Source organism: Mustela nivalis (assembly GCF_964662115.1).
Source record: "Mustela nivalis genome assembly, chromosome: 13".
Taxonomy (NCBI): domain Eukaryota; kingdom Metazoa; phylum Chordata; class Mammalia; order Carnivora; family Mustelidae; genus Mustela; species Mustela nivalis.
Window position 1 is genome coordinate 61,230,422 of NC_139032.1, and position 19,295 is coordinate 61,249,716.

A 19,295-nucleotide genomic window follows, 5' to 3' on the forward strand; every position below is an offset into this window, starting at 1 on the left:
TAACTCGGTGACGGGCATGAAGGAAGGCACTTGATGTAATGAGCACTGAGTGTTATATGTAACTGAGAATCACTAAATTCTACCCTTGAAACTAATAACACATTATATTTTAACTAAATTGAATTTAAATAAAGAATTTTTTAAAAATTAAAAGAAATAAAAGCTAGGTAGGCTTTACACATGTAGAGAGAAGATCACAATGAGGAAGGGAACATAGGGTATTTCAGGTGACAGAAACAGAATGGGACGGGGGATATTTTGGGTCTCTGGATTTAAAAATAGAGACAACTTTGCTGTTTTCAAAAAACAGAGTACGTGCTGGAGCTGAGTCTGAAAAGGACAGTTAGGACCAATTCATGAAAAAGAGCCTTAAATGCTAGGCTAAGGCAGGGAGTCAGGAGCAGCTCCCTCCCCTTGTATCCAGAGAGCTTCCAAGTTTGTGACCTCAGTGCAGAGGGTTAGAGGAGAAACCAACAGCACAGAAGAAAATGACTTCTTGGATCACATCTAAGCACGCAATTGTAGCAGCTTTTTGGAGGAAAAAATAAATAAGTAACACCTGCCAGGCTTTGCTTGATAACGTCTACAAGGGAGTTTTGGAAACAGACAGGCTGGTGGATCAAAATGTAATGCTCACCACTTAAATAGCTTTATTCTTCAACAGCTACACTAAGTCCCTAAGCCTCCCAGCACAAGGGAGGAGGTAACAGTCATCTCTATTCCTTGAAGAGGACAGACAACCCAGTCTGTGGGCACCTGGGGCCCCAGATCAGACTCTCAGGGTAACAGGGGGCCCCATCCCTGGGGGTGGCTCTGGAAGGACTCAAGAGGGCAGAGGGGCTGCTGGGTGGGGAGGTTGTGTCCTCTTAGATCTTGGGCCCAGTACCAAATCCACCCTAATGCTGATGCTGGAGCCTGAAAGGGACTATTTGGAGACCTACAGGAGACCGAGGAATGGATCTCAAGAGGTCTTAATTGTCCACCACTCTCAACTCCTTTTTGGCCTGTCGCTTGCTGGTCATCTGCGATATGATACAACTACTACTGCAGGGCCTCACCATGTGAGAGCTGTTGAAACGGCCAGCCTTCTGTCCCCAGCCCATCCTCAACACCCCGCAACCACCTATAAGACCTTATATGCCTACTGGCCTCTTCTGACAGCCAGAGAGAACAAGGGAATTGCAGCCATAAAACTGGACTCCAAATAGAACCTTCTAAGAGTCCAAAACAGAGAAACAGCAACCCTCCATAGGGGGTCTCCTCATGTTTCTTATCCTGAAGACCACTTCCCTTTCCCTTCTCAGAAACAAAAACCCCTTGTCAGTCCTTCACCAGAGAAGCCACCTCTTTTCCATTTAGGAAAAGCTCGACCCCTTATCACAGAGATGGGACTAACCCAAAGTCAAGGTGACCCATAGTACACAGTAACTCTCTAGCAGAGACATCAACCTGAGAAAATAGAAGGGCCAGTTTTACTACAGCTCTTTCTCAGGGACAAGGCAAGGAAACTTGCTTGAAGTCTCTAGCAGTTATCTCTGGGGCTTCATTAGCCAAATCCCTCAACCAATGGATTAGGACAGAGACAATGGCAAGCAAAATGGGATTTTCCTTAGACCAATCATACTCATCTCTAAAGCTGAGGGTGGGTCAGAGTGCTTCAGAAGCACTCAGAAGCTGTGTAATGAGCAGGCTATCCCAATCACATCAGGGTTCTATTAGGAGGAGCAAAAGGTGAGAGGGCATTGGGCAGGCTGCCAACCATGTGCTTTGCAGTATATCCAATGGCTATGCTGGTTAAAGCTTTCCTTAAATTTGGGCCACACCAAATCCTTGGACAGGATATTTTCTCCCTGCAAGGGGGTGGTGGTCAGTGAAGACATGTACACACCTTGTCCAGGAACAATTTTTAACCAGGTCTTCCAGTCGTTGCTTCTCCAGTTATTGTGAGGAAGGTTCTCCCAAGCTGACGTGGGGTTGGGCTGGAGTAAGGTAGGGCTGGAGGCGGGAATGCCAACTGGGAAGTCAGAAAGGCTGTCAGTCCAGGACCTGTGAAACAAGGAGACAGCCCAGCCCAGTAATGCTGGAGCCTGAGTCATGAGCAAATTCTCAGGCGAAGGCTGAGGACAGGAAGGTGTGCTCACAGAAGGAAGACTCTCAGGGATCTACCAAAGGAGGACATGAAGGCCTTCCATGAAGGTAAGGGAGAGAGACAAATAAGGGGCAGAGGGAGGAGACCCACAAAGCATTCCCTTTCCCTTGTTCTGAATGGTACTGGGCATGTTGGAGGGCCAGCCCCTCCAGCAGACAGTCCTTGAGTGACTGGGACAGGGAACCTGGGATTTGCTCCCTGCTGCTGGCCCACCTCCAGTCTCAGGCTAACCTTCACTCTCCAAATACTCTGGGCTATTTCTTGCCCTCAAGACTTTGTCAACGCTGCCCCCTCATCAGAAAAGCGTTTTCCTGCCTACGATGTCCCACTTCGTCCTTCACATGTAGCCTCTGGAGCCCCAGCTGAGTACGTGATGGCTCCTTCCTTTTATTCCCGCATAGCCATAGAGCTGTATGCCTTGCCTTGGCTTATAATTCCCACCGAAACGCCAATCTGCTCACCTCCCAGAATGAGCTGAGAACCCTCCAAGGGCAGGGACCATGTGTTGTTCCTTTCGGTGACCTCTGCAGTGTCCAGCCAGTGTGGGGCCACAGCACCTGCTTGGGAAGCAAGGGCAGGGATGGTGGGAAGGAGGGAGGTTCCTATTGCCTTCTCCAGAGCTGAGCTGTTCAGTATGGTAGCCCTTGCCATCTGTGGCTATCTAAATGTAAAAATTTTAAATTTAGTCCTTTAGTTACACTAACTGCTTTTCAAAGGTTCAATAGCCACATGTAACTAGTGGCTACTGTTTAGACAGTGCAAATAAAGAACAATTCCATCACTGCAGAAAGTTCTAGTACACAGCACTGTTCTAGAGACGCAAACTATTGCTGCAGCCCTAAGAGGAGAAACTGCCTGCTACAAAGTCCTTTCTTCCCCGTCCAGCGCCCAGCACAAACCCAGATACATCCTCCGCTCTCCTCTCTCCTTCCTCTCCACTCCCTTCTCTACCCCTGATAGGGTCAGAAGAATACTTCCCAGTGGCCTCAGAGTTCACAAAGCCTTTTTATAGTCTGCATGTCTCTGACCCTTCACTAAATCCTGGGAGGTAAGCAGGACAGAGATTGTAATTCTCATTTTACAGGTGAGGGAATCACAGCTCAGAGAGGAAAAGACTCTTGCCTACGGCCTCCCAGAGAGCACATGTTGGAGCCTAGACTGGACCTCAGGTTAGACTCCAGTCCCTTATTCTTCCTCCAATGCCATGTCACCTCTCACTGAGGAGCCATCTAATCCCAGCTGCTATCTGATGCACTAAGCCCTTCAACGACCTTGCTGACAGGTGCTCATCCAGCTTCTGTTTCAATGCTCCCTAGGATTTGAACCTCACTGCCATTCGCGGAAGCAGCACAATCCACCTCTATAGACAGACCTGCCAGAAAACTCTTTTGCTGATGCTGGGCCCTGTCCTGAGACCTCAGACATCACGTGATGCAGCTACCAACATGCCCTCTGCCACACCAGGGCCAGGTAGCCTGCAGCCTCATACACCTCCAGTTCGGGGGAGCTCCACGCTCAGGGGGGCCTTTTCCTTCTTTGGGCCTTTAAACACCAGCCTCCCTCCAGCAGTTCCTCCCCAGTGGTTTCCCCTCTGGGGCCTCCACAGACTATACCTCTCACTACCCCAGGACCAGCCTCAGGGACAAGGACCCATTCTCTTTAGTGTGCTGTTGTCCTGGCTGCAGCTCAACAGGTCATCAGAGACAGGATGCCCCATCCTATTTGCCCATGACCTCCTGTGGCTTCTCTTTCGCATTAGCATATGAACCTCCTTATTCTGTGGACGCCATAGGGGGCCAAGGTCATGTCAATAATAGTGATGACTGCCACTGATGATGTGTTCACCATTTGCCAGCCATCTGGATAAGTGTTCTGCTCACATATTACCTTCGATACCCTGCAAGGTGACCACTAATATTATTCCCATTTCACAGATGAATAGACTGCTTATACACATGTCTGCCATCTAGGTGAGAGGACAGCTGCAAGAATCAGGAGGATGGAGGTGACTGGGGACAATTCAGGTTTGGGCCTGGGTCAGTGCCAGGTTGCTGGGAGATGAAGGAGTTCAGAAGAAGATAGAATCTGGCTACATAAACAGGCCTCAGGGGCAAAAGACTTGGGTTTAAATCACAGCTACTTACCAGCTGTGTGACATTGAGCAACTCACTTTGTCTCTCTGAACTTCCATTTCTTCGTGTGTAAAATGGAGCTGGTACTACGGGATATGGAACCTAGGGCCTGCAATGAAGAAACAATGGCTGTTAGCACCGTGCGTTACTCTCCATGAGTTCTCAGGATTGGGGGCTAATACGAAGATTATCATCAATATTATTACAGAGAGACCATACCCAGTGCTGAAGCAGGTGTAATTCACACTGTCTTCCCACGCTGAGCCTGGTCAGACCCAATAGCTCCCTGCACCCACACGTGGATTCCAGCAAATACCTGACTTCCGAGATGAGGTTTTTATTTTTTTAATTAAGCAATCTCTATGTGCAACATGGGGCTTGAACTCACAACCCTAAGGTCAAGAGTTGCATGCGCTACCAACTCAGATGGGTTTAGATATTCTTTTTTTTTTTTTTTTAAGATTTTTATTTATTTGACAGAGAGAGAGATCACAAATAGGCAGAGAGACAGACAGAGAGAGAGTTGAGGAGAAGCAGGGTCCCTGCTGAGCAGAGAGCCCTATGCGGGACTCGATCCCAGGCCCCTGGGATCATGACCTGAGCCAAAGGTACAGGCCCAACCCACTGAGCTACCCAGGCGCCCCGGGTTTAGATATTCTAATGGAGGTGAATTGTGAGGGGCTATGAAGGGCCTGGGCTGCTCCTGTAGTGAGCCAGGCATCACCCACCCTTCTCTCTAGTAAAGGGGATGGGGAATGAGCAGGAGTTAAAAGGAGGGGGACAATGGGAGATGACAAAAAAAGAGAAGGAACTAAAAATGAAGTCATGTCACTTCTAAAGCAAACATGGTTTTGGCAAGTCCTTTTCCTCTCTAAGCCTCTGTCAAATGTTACCTCCCTGACATGGGGTGCTGTGGGTGGGAGCCCCAGCCAGGGTTAGCGCAAGGGACACTTAGGGAGTGTCTATTCCTAAAGGCTGGCTGCCAGCTCTGCTGATGAGTTTGGGCCATCATGGCAGCCAGTGAAAACAACAACATAATAGCATCATACCAACTGTTTCCTGCTTGCTGGCTCTGGGCTACTCTTCATGGCAGCCTTTGAGGGGGGGTGTCATTATCCACATTTGCAGAGGAAGAAACTGATAGTTAAGGAGTAAGCAAGGGTGACATGCCCAAGGTCACTCAGTAAGCCAAGATGCCAGGACTGGCACCCAGGTCTGGCTGAAGCCAAATTTTGGTCCCTGACACCAAGCTGCAGAGCCCCAGGGAACCAGGCTGAGGTGCAGGAGCCTTGGTATGCATCTTCCATCCCAGCCCAGGGCCCACTGCCACAGACAAGGACTACGACTGCCATCGTGGTCCACGCAGCACGACTGCGTGCTGGAGGAGCATGAGACAGAAGTTCAAGTCCCCTCTCTGCTGCAAAATGACAACGGTCCTAGACTATTCCTTCTCCTCCTGGGCCTCAGTTTCTCCACCTACACAGCAGGGTGCCTGAAGTCAGGACTCTCAACTAACTCCCTGAAATTATGCAGACAGTAGAAGGAACTTGGAGGAGGAAAAGTGTCCTGAATGGGAGCAGTGCACTGTGTTCCTCCATCCTTTAATAACCACTAATTAGTTAATCCCCAAAGCAGCAGGGTGAGTTATTCCGTACTATTATTATCCCCAATTTACAAGCAGAAGGTTGAATGAGGGAGGGATTGGCCCCAGGCTCAGAGCAGGAATGGGATCAGCAAAAGGCTGGGAGGTGCTACAAATTGTTTTAGAAGTGGGGGAGGGGGCAGTAGAGGGACAAGAGAGGCCTCCAGGGGGAAAAACCACATAGGAATGCATTTCTGATCCTTGAGAAGTGCAAGTCCCTTCAGGGCATCTGAGCCAGCTCTCTGCCTGCACAGATGTGCAGACAAGGGCCCAGAGAGGGGGAGAGACTGGCCTAATGTCACACAGCCAGAATAGCAGACCACAGACAGACACTGCCACGGGTTCTCAGCTGAGGCAGCTCTGAAGAAAGGGGTGGGGAGGATGGCTCCTAAGAGCTGAGCTCCCTCTGTGGCCCTCCCTGAATTCCTAGAGAAAGCAGCTAGCAGTAAACCCCTAGGGATTATGTGTGTACTAATGGCCTGTGACAAAGGCAGCAGGATAAGCTCGGCTCTGCAGACTAAACAAGGTACAAGAAGCCAAGTCAAACAAAAGCCAGGGTTTTATGTTGGCCTGACTGGTGGGCTAGAAACAGCCCGGCCTCTTGGGAGGCCAGGCCCTGTGCCACCACCCAGAATCTCCTCTGGTGGCCTTTTTCCCTTTGCCATTGAGGACCAGACAGAAATATGTCCACAACATGTGACCACCTCTGTTTGTAGCACAGAATACACTTTCATCACATTACCCAAGAGATGAACAGACTGAGGGTCAGAGAGGGAAAGAAAGATACATATCCCAAGTTACACAGCAAGTCAGGCAGGCGGCTGGGACCCATGGCCTCCTGGCTCTTCCTCAGCCTCCCGGATTCTTCCGTGAATTAGTGGTGACTGACATATGAACACAGGGACAGGCGAAAGCAATATGCCAATTTCTATCCAAAGTATGGTCCTACCTGACTTCTCATTGGAGTCCATGAGCACAGGCCCAGGTTCAAGTTCTGTTCCTGCCCCCTTCTAGAAACCACAGCTTGGGCAAATTACTTCACCATTCTGAGCCTCATTTTGCTTATCTCAAAAACAAGAGAAATAATGGTATCCTCCCCCTCCCCCACCCAAGAGTTGTTGGGATAAGTAAATGAGTTAGTAACGGATACAGAGCATTTGCTGCATGCCTGGCATACTGTGAGCGCTCAACTACTGTCATTACTATTAGCAGCTCTGGCACCAGTCTGCTGGATGGCAGTGGCAAGGCCCTCCTGGATAGCTGGGACACTCCATCTCCCAAGCCTCTCCTTCTTCTCTCTCAAATAGCATGTCATAAATATTTCTTCTAACTCCAGGGCTCTGTGGTCTCTACTACCAGCTTTTCCCAACCCACATGAATCAATGGACTCCAGAGTCAGGGAAGGGGGCTGCTAGACTCTATCACTTCCCTGTTTTCCCTTTCGAGGCCAGACTGCTTGTCCTGCCCTGGGCTCTGCATATCGGCTCCCAGGAGTTCTGGGTCTGAGTTCCTGCAGCAGATGGTCTGTCCTTTGTCTGAGCAGCTGCGGAGTCATGCTTAGTGATGCCCCCCAAAGGTTTGTAAATAATTACAAATTATGAGACCTTGAGCCTTGGAGAGTTGGGAGAGTAAGGTTGGGGAAGAGGGTCAGGAATATTTGGGGGCTGCACAGGAAAACATCACTTTCATCTTCCCTGGCAGGGCTGCCCTAAGATGGAAAGAGACAAATCTTCCCCGCCTAATTTCTGGTCAAAACCACCAGAGAAAGGCCTCTACCCATCTCTGGGGGACTTAGGAGTCAGTCTCAATCAACTTCCTCAGACATGTGTCAAAAGGGGCCCTCTCCACAGTTCTAATTGCATGTGGATTGTTCTGGTTGTTTCTGAATGTAGCTTCCTTTCCACATTATAGAGCTCACTTCTGCAAAACAAGAATGATTTGACTTCAGGCCTGGGGCCATTTCTCATTCTTCCCTTTTGGTTTCCAACAGAAGCAAGAAGAGATCTGCCTCACGGGGATTAAAACAATACTGTTCTCTACCAGCTAGGGAGGTGGCAACAGGACGAAGTGTGAGGAGATTACATACCTGCCCCTGCTTACCTGTCTGTGTGTCAAGTTTAAGCCCCTGGAGGGTTTGTGTAACACTGTTTAGGAGTCTTGAAAAAGTGAGACCCTATTTGTGGGATTACAGGGCGTGGAGACATTCTCGACTTTCACACTGATGCTTCGGATGGCTGCCAGCCCTGCTCAGTCCTGCCAGGTGCCGAGTCCTGCAAAGAGATGATTTCTTCTAGTGTATTAGAAGTGAGTCACATCCCAGGAGTCATCCCCCATGCCCCTTATCTTTACAGCACACTCTGCCATTGGCCAGTCTGGACTCAAAATAATGTTTCCAGACACAAGCACAGTTGGGAAAATGATGGACTGTGTTAAAGGCTCCGCTCTTTTGGGTGTTTGTTGTGCATCTTAAGCTGATCAACTCCCCTCTCTGGTAATCTGTTATAAAAACACACAACCTATAGCCACCACTGTTGTTCAGATTTGGGTAAAGGCGCTTTCTGAAATGTCTGTTGTGGCACATATACACAATATACAATATACAAGTGTATATTGTGGCTTATCACTGTCAAATCTTATGGAATGATTTGACTCTTTAAACTATATATAAACACATATATATAATGTATAACTTTAATAAAAATAAAAACTTTTAAAAATGATGTATTAAGTATTTTACAGTTTAGATGAAGTATTTGAGAATAATTAGAGAAAAGTACATAGAAAACTAATCAAAGCAATTATTAATTCCAGGAAAACCAAAAAGTACAAGAAGAAAAACACATCATTTTTTTATAAGATTTTATTTATTTATTTGACAGACAGAGAGAGATCACAGTAGGCAGAGAGGCAGGCAGAGAGAGAGAGGAGGAAGTAGGCTCCCTGCTGAGCAGAGAGCTCCCTGGATCCCAGGACTGAAGGCAGAGGCTTTAACCCACTGAGCCACTAAGGCATCCCAGAAAAACACAGCATTTTACTTGACTTAACATTAAATAATATTTATGCAGTCATACCAATGAAAACACCGAATACTGACGAAAGCAAACATTGTGATAGCATAGTGAGGGAATCAGTAGATAATGGTTAAGATTTATAAATCAAGAAATAACAGTATAAGCACATCAATTAGAAATGTATAAAAGGCAGAAGAAACAACTAAAGGAATGGAAAGTAGTTGTCTGGAAGAAGCAGCCTTGTCAAATGAAAAAGGATGAGGAAGATAGTTATTTTTCATTATAAATAAGACTCTTCAATCAGAAAAAGACAATTATCATCTGATCTCTCTGATATGAAGAATGTGAGAGGCAGGGTGGTCATGGGGGGGAGGGAGGGAAAAAATGAAACAAGATGGGACCAGGGAGGGAGACAAACCATAAGAGACTCTTTTAATCTCAGGAAACAAACAGGTTGCTGGAGGGTCAGGGGGAGGGATGGGGTGGCTGGGTGATGGACACTGGGGAGGGTATGTGCTATGGTGAGTGCTGTGGACTGTGTAAGACTGATGATTCACAGACCTGTACCCCTGGGGCAAAAAATACATTATATGTTAATAAGTAAATAAATAAGAAAGACTTTTAGTAATATCAGACTTTTCAAGTTATGTTCATATATTCTTGGGTTAAAATGAAAATTAACTTAGAAAAATAAAACTAGAAGCAAGTGACAGCTATAAGAAGGGTAATTTAAGTTCCAGATGAAAAGAGAATTTTCTAATACCTAGACTTATCCAAAAGTGGAATTGGCTGCCCCTAGGGACAGTGAGTTCCCTGTCATCCAAAGTATTAAGCAGAAAGTATATGTCCATCTGTCAGAAGTGAGGTAGAGGATTCAGGTTTGGTTGGGAAATTTGACTAAATAAGCTTAAGGATCCCTTTCAACTCTAAGATCTTCTCCAATTCTATGCATCTGTGGAAGCTGGGATGTTACTGTCATTTATCTCTTAAGTAATTCAGTTATCTGTGCATTTAATAAGCACCTGCTTAGGGGCGCCTAGGTGGTTCAGTGGGTTAAGCCTCTGCCTTCAGCTCAGGTCATGGTCTCAGGGTCCTGGGATCAAGCCCTGCATCAGGCTCTCTGCTCAGCAGGGTGACTGCTTCCCCCTCTCTCTCTGCCTATCCTATCGGCCTACTTGTGATCTCTGTCAAATAAATAAATAAGATCTTTAAAAAACAAAATAAGCATCTGCTTAGTGCTATGTCTTCACCAGGTCTTGGGTAGGGGATAGAAGTGCCAAGATAAATATGACATAGTATCTGTCTACAAGAATCATTGAAGGTTAGTGCTAGAAATCTCCCCAGTGTTGTCTGATCCAACCCCTCATTATACAGAGAAGGCAACTGAGGCCCAGAGAAAGGCAGACACTTGCACAGTGTCACATTAGTGGCAGAGTCAAGCTTACATCTAGACCTCTTGATTCCTGTGCTAGTCCTCATTCCCTCACAATGCCTCCTCTGAAGAGCAATACCTCAAAAATGGTTCTAACAAAAATGAAGCTGATTCTTCATGGTATTTTTATTGATCTACATAGACATCATTGTGCAATGAACCTTATTTTAATTGTAACAAGGTTTGGCTTCCTGGATATCTCCTTCAGAAAGGCATGTGGTAAGCTTTCTGGAGACACCCAAAGTTCACTGAACCCAGACCTCCAAGTCATTCACCAGAAAGATCTAAAACAACAGAAATTAAACTGGCATTGCTTTGTCTCACCATCTCATGAGATGCGTGAGAATTCTTAAGTAAAGAATTACCGCCTGTGTCATGGGTAAAATCCCAAATCATTTTGTGGAGTTTGTTATTATTCCAACAGCTCTGAGAGCCAACATCTGCATGTTCCAACATCTTTGCAGTATCACTTCCTGGATCCTTTCTGTTTGATTTGGTATTCCTGTCTTTGCCACCTTGAAAAAAGTCCCACATCTCACTGAATTTCAGTTTTTCTTATCCAGTTTTTTGTTTGTTTATTTAAATAAGATGAGACCAGTGGTTCTCAGCCAGGGGCAATTTTGCCTCATCCCCCAGGGGACATCTAGCGATGTCTGGAAACATCTTTTGGTTGTCACAATTGGGGTGGGGTGCTACTGGCATCTAGTGGGGTAAAGGCCAGGGCGGCTGCTAAACATCTTACAGTGCACACAGCAGCCCCTCCCAACACAAAATGATCTGTTCCAAAATGTCAATACTGCTGCTGTTGAGAAATCCTGGACTAGAGTCTTTGGGTGCAAGGAACAGGAACTGAAGTCCAACTTGCTTAAGCAAAAGAAAAAAAAAAAAAAAAACAACAGGTGGTTACTGTTAAGATTTTCATTGGTTTAGAGATAACAAAAAAGAGCTTAAAAAACCTTCAGGATGGATACACTTTGGTGACTAGAATAAGTAATTCAACTCCCATCTAGACTGCCGCTCCTTTCTCTCTATCTAACTTTGGTTCTCATTCTTTCCATGTGACACAGGACTAGGCACCCAGATCTGAGCTCACATCTTCACAGCTTCACAACCAGAGACGAAAAGGTCCTTTTCTTTCAAGAAATTCTAGGGAAGGACTCTGATTGGTCAAATTTGGGTCACATGTTCATCCTTTGAACCAATAACTAAGGCCAGAAAGAGTGAAGTATCTAAAATGATTGGCCTAGAACATGCCCACCCCTGTGGCCAGAGGGAAGTCACTTGCCAAAGTGCAGGAAGGGGTTCTTGACAGAAAAGACAATAACCACTGCAGCCTGGAATAATAGGGTGATGAACTAAGAGTCGAACATCTTGACACTATTCTTGGCTCTGCCTCTAATTTGCTGTGTGATCTTGGACAAGTCCCTTTCCCTCTCTGGACCCCAGTCTCCCATCTTTGCAATGGAAAGATGGATCAGAAGTCAAAGGGATCCCCCATCTCTAACATTTGGTAACTTTTGTTGGTTGTTAAGTATTACTGATCACCCCAACAATGATATTTGAAAATACTTGTTAAACCTATCATGCTTTTAGATTGGCTGGCTCCAGGATATAATATAGTCTAGAAATATCTAAAAATTGTTCAAATGATTTTAGTTATTCGATCTTTCCCAACTTTTAATGATAATGAGAACAGCAGCAACTAAAATGCTTTAGCATCTATTTATATTTTCAAAATGGTCCGTGCACTTCTCAATTCTTACATAATATGCAACCCTTATGGACTCACAAAAACCACTTATATATTAATTATTTAAAAGAATCAGTGGTTGCCTTTAAAAAAAGTTCAACATATGAATAAAATCTACTTTCAGTATATAGATATTGTATGTTAAACCTTATTATGAAACGTATATCATCAAATAAAATAGATGGTGTTGGGAAATCCCCCAACAATATGGAAGATAAGGCAAAGATTTCATTATCGCCACTCATTCATTTAAGAACCGTTCCCTGAGTGCTTGCTATGTGTCAGACGCTATTCACTGACTGCCCCTGGGCAACTTACATTCCGTGGACACAGCTACGTTCTAGTGACTGAAGACAGATTTCTTGAATCCTAGCCCATTATCAAGAGGCAGTCTCTCCAACTCCCAGAGAATTCCCACTTACACGCTGCACCTCGGCAAACAGAGCTCCCAGCTCCATCACACCTCTGTTACTGGGAATCCTTTTGCGCTCTCCACATTTTTATCACCTCCTCTGAGAAATCTCCTTGACACTTCTCTTCCTACCTCACAGATTCCGTCCTGACTTCCTCTGTGCCCTCAGAACTTCTTGCACATGTCTACCACATAATACGTCTCACTCGACATCAGAATTACTTATGTCACATTGAACTATAGCTTTCTCTAGGGAAAAGAAAGGTTCTAATTTATCTGAGGATTTTCAGAGCTACCCTCATTCGCTAAGGTGCTCAGGCCAGAAACCTGGGCTTCATCTTCCATGAATCCCTTGTTCTTGCCTCCTACGTCCACCTAAGGCTTGTCATGTCTACCTCTGTGCACACCTTCATCTCTGGATCAATCAATTACTTCCCTTGGGCTAGATTAATCTTGCCCCAACCCTCATAGCCTAGGTAACTCATTAATCTTGACTTCCTGTAAGATTCCTGCCTTAATTCCTATCCTCTGACCCCAGGCTAGGCTGAGTGTTCTCTGGGTAGTTTAGGTCTCCTGTGCTTCCTACTTTATACAGTGACTGCTCTTCTCTCCTATTGGAACTATAAACCTAGGAGGCCGGGTTCTTATTTATAAGTGTACCCCCATCTCCCAGCCTATTGCCTGAGATGTGATGAGTCACCACTGATGACTTTGTAAATAAATGCAGGAACAAACCTGTTTGGCGTCAGAAAGCCTGGATGCTACTCAGATCTGCCACAGTTAGCTAACTGAGTCACTATGAACTTAACTTCTCTGAGCCTCAATGTTCTCATCTGTTAAATTGTCACAATAAGTCCTCCCAGTCTACCTCCAGGGATGAACATAAAACTCAAATGAGATAATATATAGGAAAGCTATTTATAGCCTCTAAATTGTTTTACACATGTAAAATGTTATTTCTAATTGCTTAGCGTTTGGGTTATGGGGTTTGTTTGTTTGTGGGTTTTTGTTTTTGTTTTTTTTTGCTTTTTCTCAGAGTTATTTCAGATATAACTACGGATTGCTCCTGCTCGTAAATTCCTTGTAGGTGCAGAATCCAAGAAGAAAAAGTTACTGCTGCTCATCTCTGAGAAGATTTAGAACTTAAATGTTTTGAAATTTTTTTAAATAGTTAAAAGAACATTTTTAAAAAGATTTTTATTTATTTATCGGGGGTGGGGGGAGAGAGCGAGCACAGGCAGACAGAATGGCAGGCAGAGGCAGAGGGAGAAGCAGGCTCCCTGCTGAGCAAGGAGCCCAATGTGGGACTCGATCCCAGGACGCTGGGATCATGACCTGAGCCGAAGGCAGCTGCTTAACCAACTGAGCCACCCAGGCGTCCCAAAAGAACATTTTTAATACAAATTGTACCGGAGGCACTGCTTTAAGTAACCTAAGTTTCCCTTAAGCAGTAAGTACCAAACTGATACAAATTAAATAAACTCACCCACTATAATATTGGTATAAGAGAAAAGAACTGACAATTTAGAACAGCGTAAAGGGAAAAAAAAATTCAAAGCAACCTTAAGTTCAGCTTTACACCTATTAAATTAGCAAAAACATTTTAAAATGATGCCTCTCAAAGCTCCTGTGGTTACAGAAAAGCCAATATGCACATACACTGCTGCCTGGATATAAATTTTTTGCTCCTTGGAAAGCAAATTGATAAAATCTATCAAGAGCAAAAAATAATTCTATTCTTGGAAATCCAGCTTAAGAATTTAACAGATTAAACAGGCTTTGTGCACAAAAACATATAGCATTAACTCATAAATAAACAAAAAGTGCAAACATTTATAAGAGTGGAGAAGTGGTTTGGTAAAGCACGTTGCATCCATTGGATGAAATATCTGATAGCCATTAATAGCAATCATTTCGGATGCATGGCCATGGCACCCTTGCCCTGCCCAAGAAACCCCTGTGACTACTGTTGAATGGCTTCTTCGTATCAGGAAAGGGCCAAGCTTTTAGAACAGAACCTCACTCAAGTCTTTAAACAAGTCAAAGCCAAGTTCTCCAAGATGTTTCAGTGAAGGTATTCAGCTTAAGTCAGGGACTACAAGATACCATGTGGCAGTGAGTTGGCAGGAGGTGGCAATGGGCACTCTAACCTTTCAGGAGTTTGATAACTTACTGTGACTCTGCTCACGATGGGACTATCCACATTCCTCTGGCCTTGAAGGAGACTGTGGACACGGGAGCAAGGCTGTGCTCCTGCAGGCAGCTCACAATCAAAATTAGAAGGAAGGCCAGACCCCTTGGAAAGAAGGAGTCAAGTGCATTCAAAGAGTCTAGGGGGAGTCTTTGACTCTGTACTCCCTACAAAATATACTTGTATGGTACCTTCTCCTGGAATCTGGACTGTTCCTGGGACTCACTTGTAACTATAGAATATGGCAAAGTGAGGAGCACCTGGATGGCTCAGTGGGTTAAAGCCTCTGTCTTCGGTTCAGGTCATGATCCCAGAGTCCTGGGATAAAGCCCTGCATAGGGCTCTCTGCTCAGCAGGGAGCCTGCTTCCTCCTCTCTCTGCCTGCCTCTCTACCTACTTGTTATCTCTGTCAAATAAATAAATAAAATCTTAAGAAAAAAAAAAGAATATGGCAAAGTGATGCTGCAGGCCTTCTGAAGATAGGTCAGTAAAAGCTTTCCAGCTTATACTGGGGTCTTTCGGAACACTCTAGGAGAGCCCTGGACCACCACATAAGAAGCCCTGTGACTGCCATCCTGGAGAAGCCATGTATAGGCACTCAGGTTGACAGTCCCAGCAGAGATAAATTCTCTAGCCTCTAAGGCATTACACATATAAGCAAAGCTGTCTCAGATCCCCCCAGCCATGCCATCCACAAGCTGATTACCCCCAAGTGACCTCAGTTGATACCATACAGAGCATAGAAGTTGATCAGGGAAAAAAAAAAAGAATTGATCAGCTAGCTTACCTTGGCCTAAGTTCCAGACCCTCAATATTATGAGACATAATAAAATGGTTGTTATTTTAAGCCACTAACTTTGGGGGTAATTATCACACAGCCGTATATAACCAGCACATCAACTTTGGAGGATGTTTGAAAATAAATTCATAATTCCATAAACAAGTAAATGAAGTTAAAGAATCAAGCTTCTATCCTGCCTTTCCTTTATGAACCACACTTCTGAGTAACCAAATAGTTGATGAGATGGAGCCCTTTTTACAGAAGAATTATAGCTAATAAATGTGTGGGAATATCAGAATAAGAATACTATTAAAATAAATAGAATATTTAAAATTCCTGATGAAATAATAGCATGAGGCAATGATCATCGATGACTGCTAAAATCATTAGACAAAAGGCAAGTGAGGAACATTATAATGAATAGATCAGGCTGAAAGCACCTCAAGCCACTAACTGATATCTTCTTAACAAGCCAAGCCAAGAGAAAACCAGCCCTTATGGGCCTCCTGGTGTGAGGCAACAGGAAGTACACAGCACCAACTCTGAAACTTTCTTACCCCCAAATCAAATCTGAACCTGGCAGAACTTCTGGATTTCATCCCGGAGACCAGAAGAACATGTTAAATGATCTCTGGGGGTTGTAGTCAGCAAAATACAAAACATGGAAAATTCTACAAGGCAAACAACCAAGTTTCTTCAAAATATATATATATATATATATTTTTAAATTGAGGAAGAAGGGGAATCTACTGATTAAATAATACTTAGAAGATATACCAACCAAATTCAATGTGTAGACTATTTCTGGATACCAATATATATATATATTTGAAAATATATATTTTGAACAAGAAATTAATTTTTAATCACTAAGTGATTAAAAATCATTAAATCATTAAATGATTAAGAAATCATTTTTATTTGTTAAGTGTGGTAGGATATCGTAGATAATTTTTAAAGCATCTTTATCCAGGGCACCTGGGTGGCTCAGTCAGTTAGGCATCCAGCTTTGATTTCAGCCCTGCCTTGGGCTCCATGCTCAGCTCAGAGTCTACTTGAGATTCTTTCCCTCTTCCTCTCCCTCCCCCTCTGCACTTCTCCCTGCTCATGTGTGCACGCACATGCTCTCTACCTCAAATAAATAAATAAAATATTTTTTAAAAAATAAAAAAGCAGTGCACCTGGGTGGCTCGGTCATTAAGTATCTGCCTTCAGCTCAGGTCACGATCCCAGGGTCCTGGAATCAAGTCCCACATCAGGCTCCCTGCTCAACGAAAAGCCTGCTTCTCCCTCTCCCACTCCCCCTGTTTGTATTCCCTCTCTTGATGTCTCTGTCTCTCTATCAAATAAATAAATAAAATCTTCAAAAATTTTTAAAAATTAAGAAGCATCTTTATCTTTTTAAATTTAAATTCAAGTTAGCTGACGTATAGTGTAGTATTAGTTTCACAGGTAGAATTTAGTGATTCATCAATTGCATATAACACTCAGTGCTCATTACATCAAGTACCCTCCTTCATGCCCATCACCCAGTTACCCCATTCCCCACCCATTTCCCCTTCAGCAACCCTCTGTGTGTTCCCTATCATCAAGTATGGTTGCCTCTCTGTTATTAACTTCTTTTATGTTTCCTTCCCTTCCCCTGTTCATCGGTTCTGTCTCTTATATTCCAAATATGAGTGAAATCATATAGTATTTGTTTTCTATGACCGACTTATTTCACTTAGCATAATATACTCTAGTTCCATCCAAGCTGTTGCAAATGACAAGATTTCATTCTTTTTGATAGCTGGATAATATTCCAGTGTGTGTGTGTGTGTGTGTGTGTATACACACATATAAAGCTGTGGTATATATATGTGTGTGTGTGTATACATGCACACATACACACACACACATATATATACCACAGCTTTATCTATTCATCAGTCAACAGACACCTGGGTTCTTTCCATATTTTGGCTATTGCAGACACTGCTACTATAAAACTGGGGTGAATGTGTCCCTTTGGATAGATACCTAGTAGTCTAATTGTTGGATCATAGCATAGTTCTATTTCTAACTTTTTGAGGAACCTCCATACTGTTTTCCAGAGTGGCTACCAGTTTGCATTCCCACCAAGAGTGTAAGAGAGGTCCTCTTTCTCTGTATCCTTGCCCACATCTATTGTTTCCTGAGTTGTGAATTTTAGCCATTCTGACCAGTGTGAGGTTGTATCTCATTGTGGTTTTGATTTGCATTTCCCTGACGATGAGAAATATTGAACACTTTTTCATGTCTGTTAGCCATTTGTATCTCTTCTTTGGAGAATGTCTGTTCATGTCTTCTGCCCTTTCTTGACTGGATTTTTGGCTTTTGGGGTGTAGAGTTTGATGAGTTCTTTATAGATTCTGCATAATAGCCCTTTATCTGCTATGTTATTTGCAAATATCTTCTCCCATTCTGTAGGTTGCCTTTTAGTTTTGTTAATCATTTCCTTTCCTGTGCAAAAGTTTTTTTTATCTTGACAAAGTCCCTTTTTTTTTTTTTTTTTTTTTTTTTTTTTTTTTTTTTGCTTCTTTTCCCTTGCCTTTGGAGACATGTCTAGCAAGAGTTTGCAGTGGCCAAAGTCACAGAGTTTACTACCTCTGTTCTCTAGGATTTTGATGGATCCCATCATTTAGGTCTTTGGACCATTTTGAATTCATTTTTGTGTATGATGTAAGAGAGTGTAGTCCAGCTTCATTCTTGCACATGTGGCTGTCCAATTTTCCTAATAGCACTCATTAAAGAAACGTTTTTTTCCCATTGGGTATTCTTTCCTGCTTTGTTGAAGATTAGTTAACCACAGAGTTCAGGGTCCATTTCTAGGTTCTCTATTATATTCCATCCATCAATAGGTCTGTTTTTGTGCCAGTACCATACTGTCTTGGTGATTACAGCTTTGTAATAGAGCTTGAAGTCTAGAATTGTGATGCCACCAGCTTTGGTTTTCTTTTTCAACATTATTTTGACTATTTGGAGTCTCTTCTGGTTCCACACAAATTTTAGAATTGTTTGTTCCAGCTCTGTGAAAAATGCTGTTTTTTTTTTTATAGGGATTGCTTTAAATATGCAGATTGCTTTCAGTATTATAGACATTTTAACAATATTTGTTCTTCCAAAATAAGGATAAAATGTTCTTCCATTTCTTCGTGTCTCCTTCAATTTCTTTCATAAGCGTTCCATAGCTTTCAGAGTAAAGATCTTTTGCCTTTTTGGTTAGATTTATTCCTAGGTATCTTATGGTATTTGGTGCAATTGTAAATGGATCAGTTCCTTGATTTCTCTTTCTGCTGCTTCACTGTTGATGTGTAGAAATGCAACAGACTTCTGTGCATTGATTTTATATCGTGAGACTTTACTGAATTCCTGTATCAGTTCTAGCATTTCTTTTGGTAAGAGTCTTTTGGTTTTTCTACAGACTATCATGTCATCTACAAGAAGCATCTGATTTGGATGTCTTTTATTTCTTTTTGACATCTGACCGCTGAGGCTAGGACTTCCAATACTATGTTGAACAACAATGTTGAGACTGGACATCCCTGTCATGTTCCTGACCTAAGGGGAAAAAAACATCTTTATCTTTAGAGATAAGAGATGTATATATCTCAGATGCATCTGGGATTTCCTTTAAAACATCCAGTGGTAAGGTGATAGGAGTGGATTTGGTATAAATGAAGTAAGACCAGCCATATATGTTGGATATTATTAAACCTAGGTGGAGATGTGGGGGTTTAACACATTAATAGCTCTACTTTTTGTACATAATTTAAA

The 19,295-nt window shown here is 43.5% G+C and overlaps 1 long non-coding RNA gene across 2 annotated transcripts in view; it reads right to left on the reverse strand.

The window, feature by feature from the left end:
- LOC309846156 overlaps window positions 1-19,295 on the reverse strand; it is a 79,276-nt gene that overhangs the window by 40,059 nt on the left and 19,922 nt on the right. The window contains exons 3-5 of one of the 2 annotated variants that reach the window (XR_014301751.1): window positions 4,294-4,390; window positions 2,611-2,709; window positions 1,889-2,046 (exon numbers count right to left, since the gene is read on the reverse strand). This is a non-coding gene — a long non-coding RNA (uncharacterized lncRNA). The remainder of the gene's footprint in view (window positions 1-1,888; window positions 2,047-2,610; window positions 2,710-4,293; window positions 4,391-19,295) is intronic. The other variant, XR_014301750.1, reaches the window with a different exon arrangement.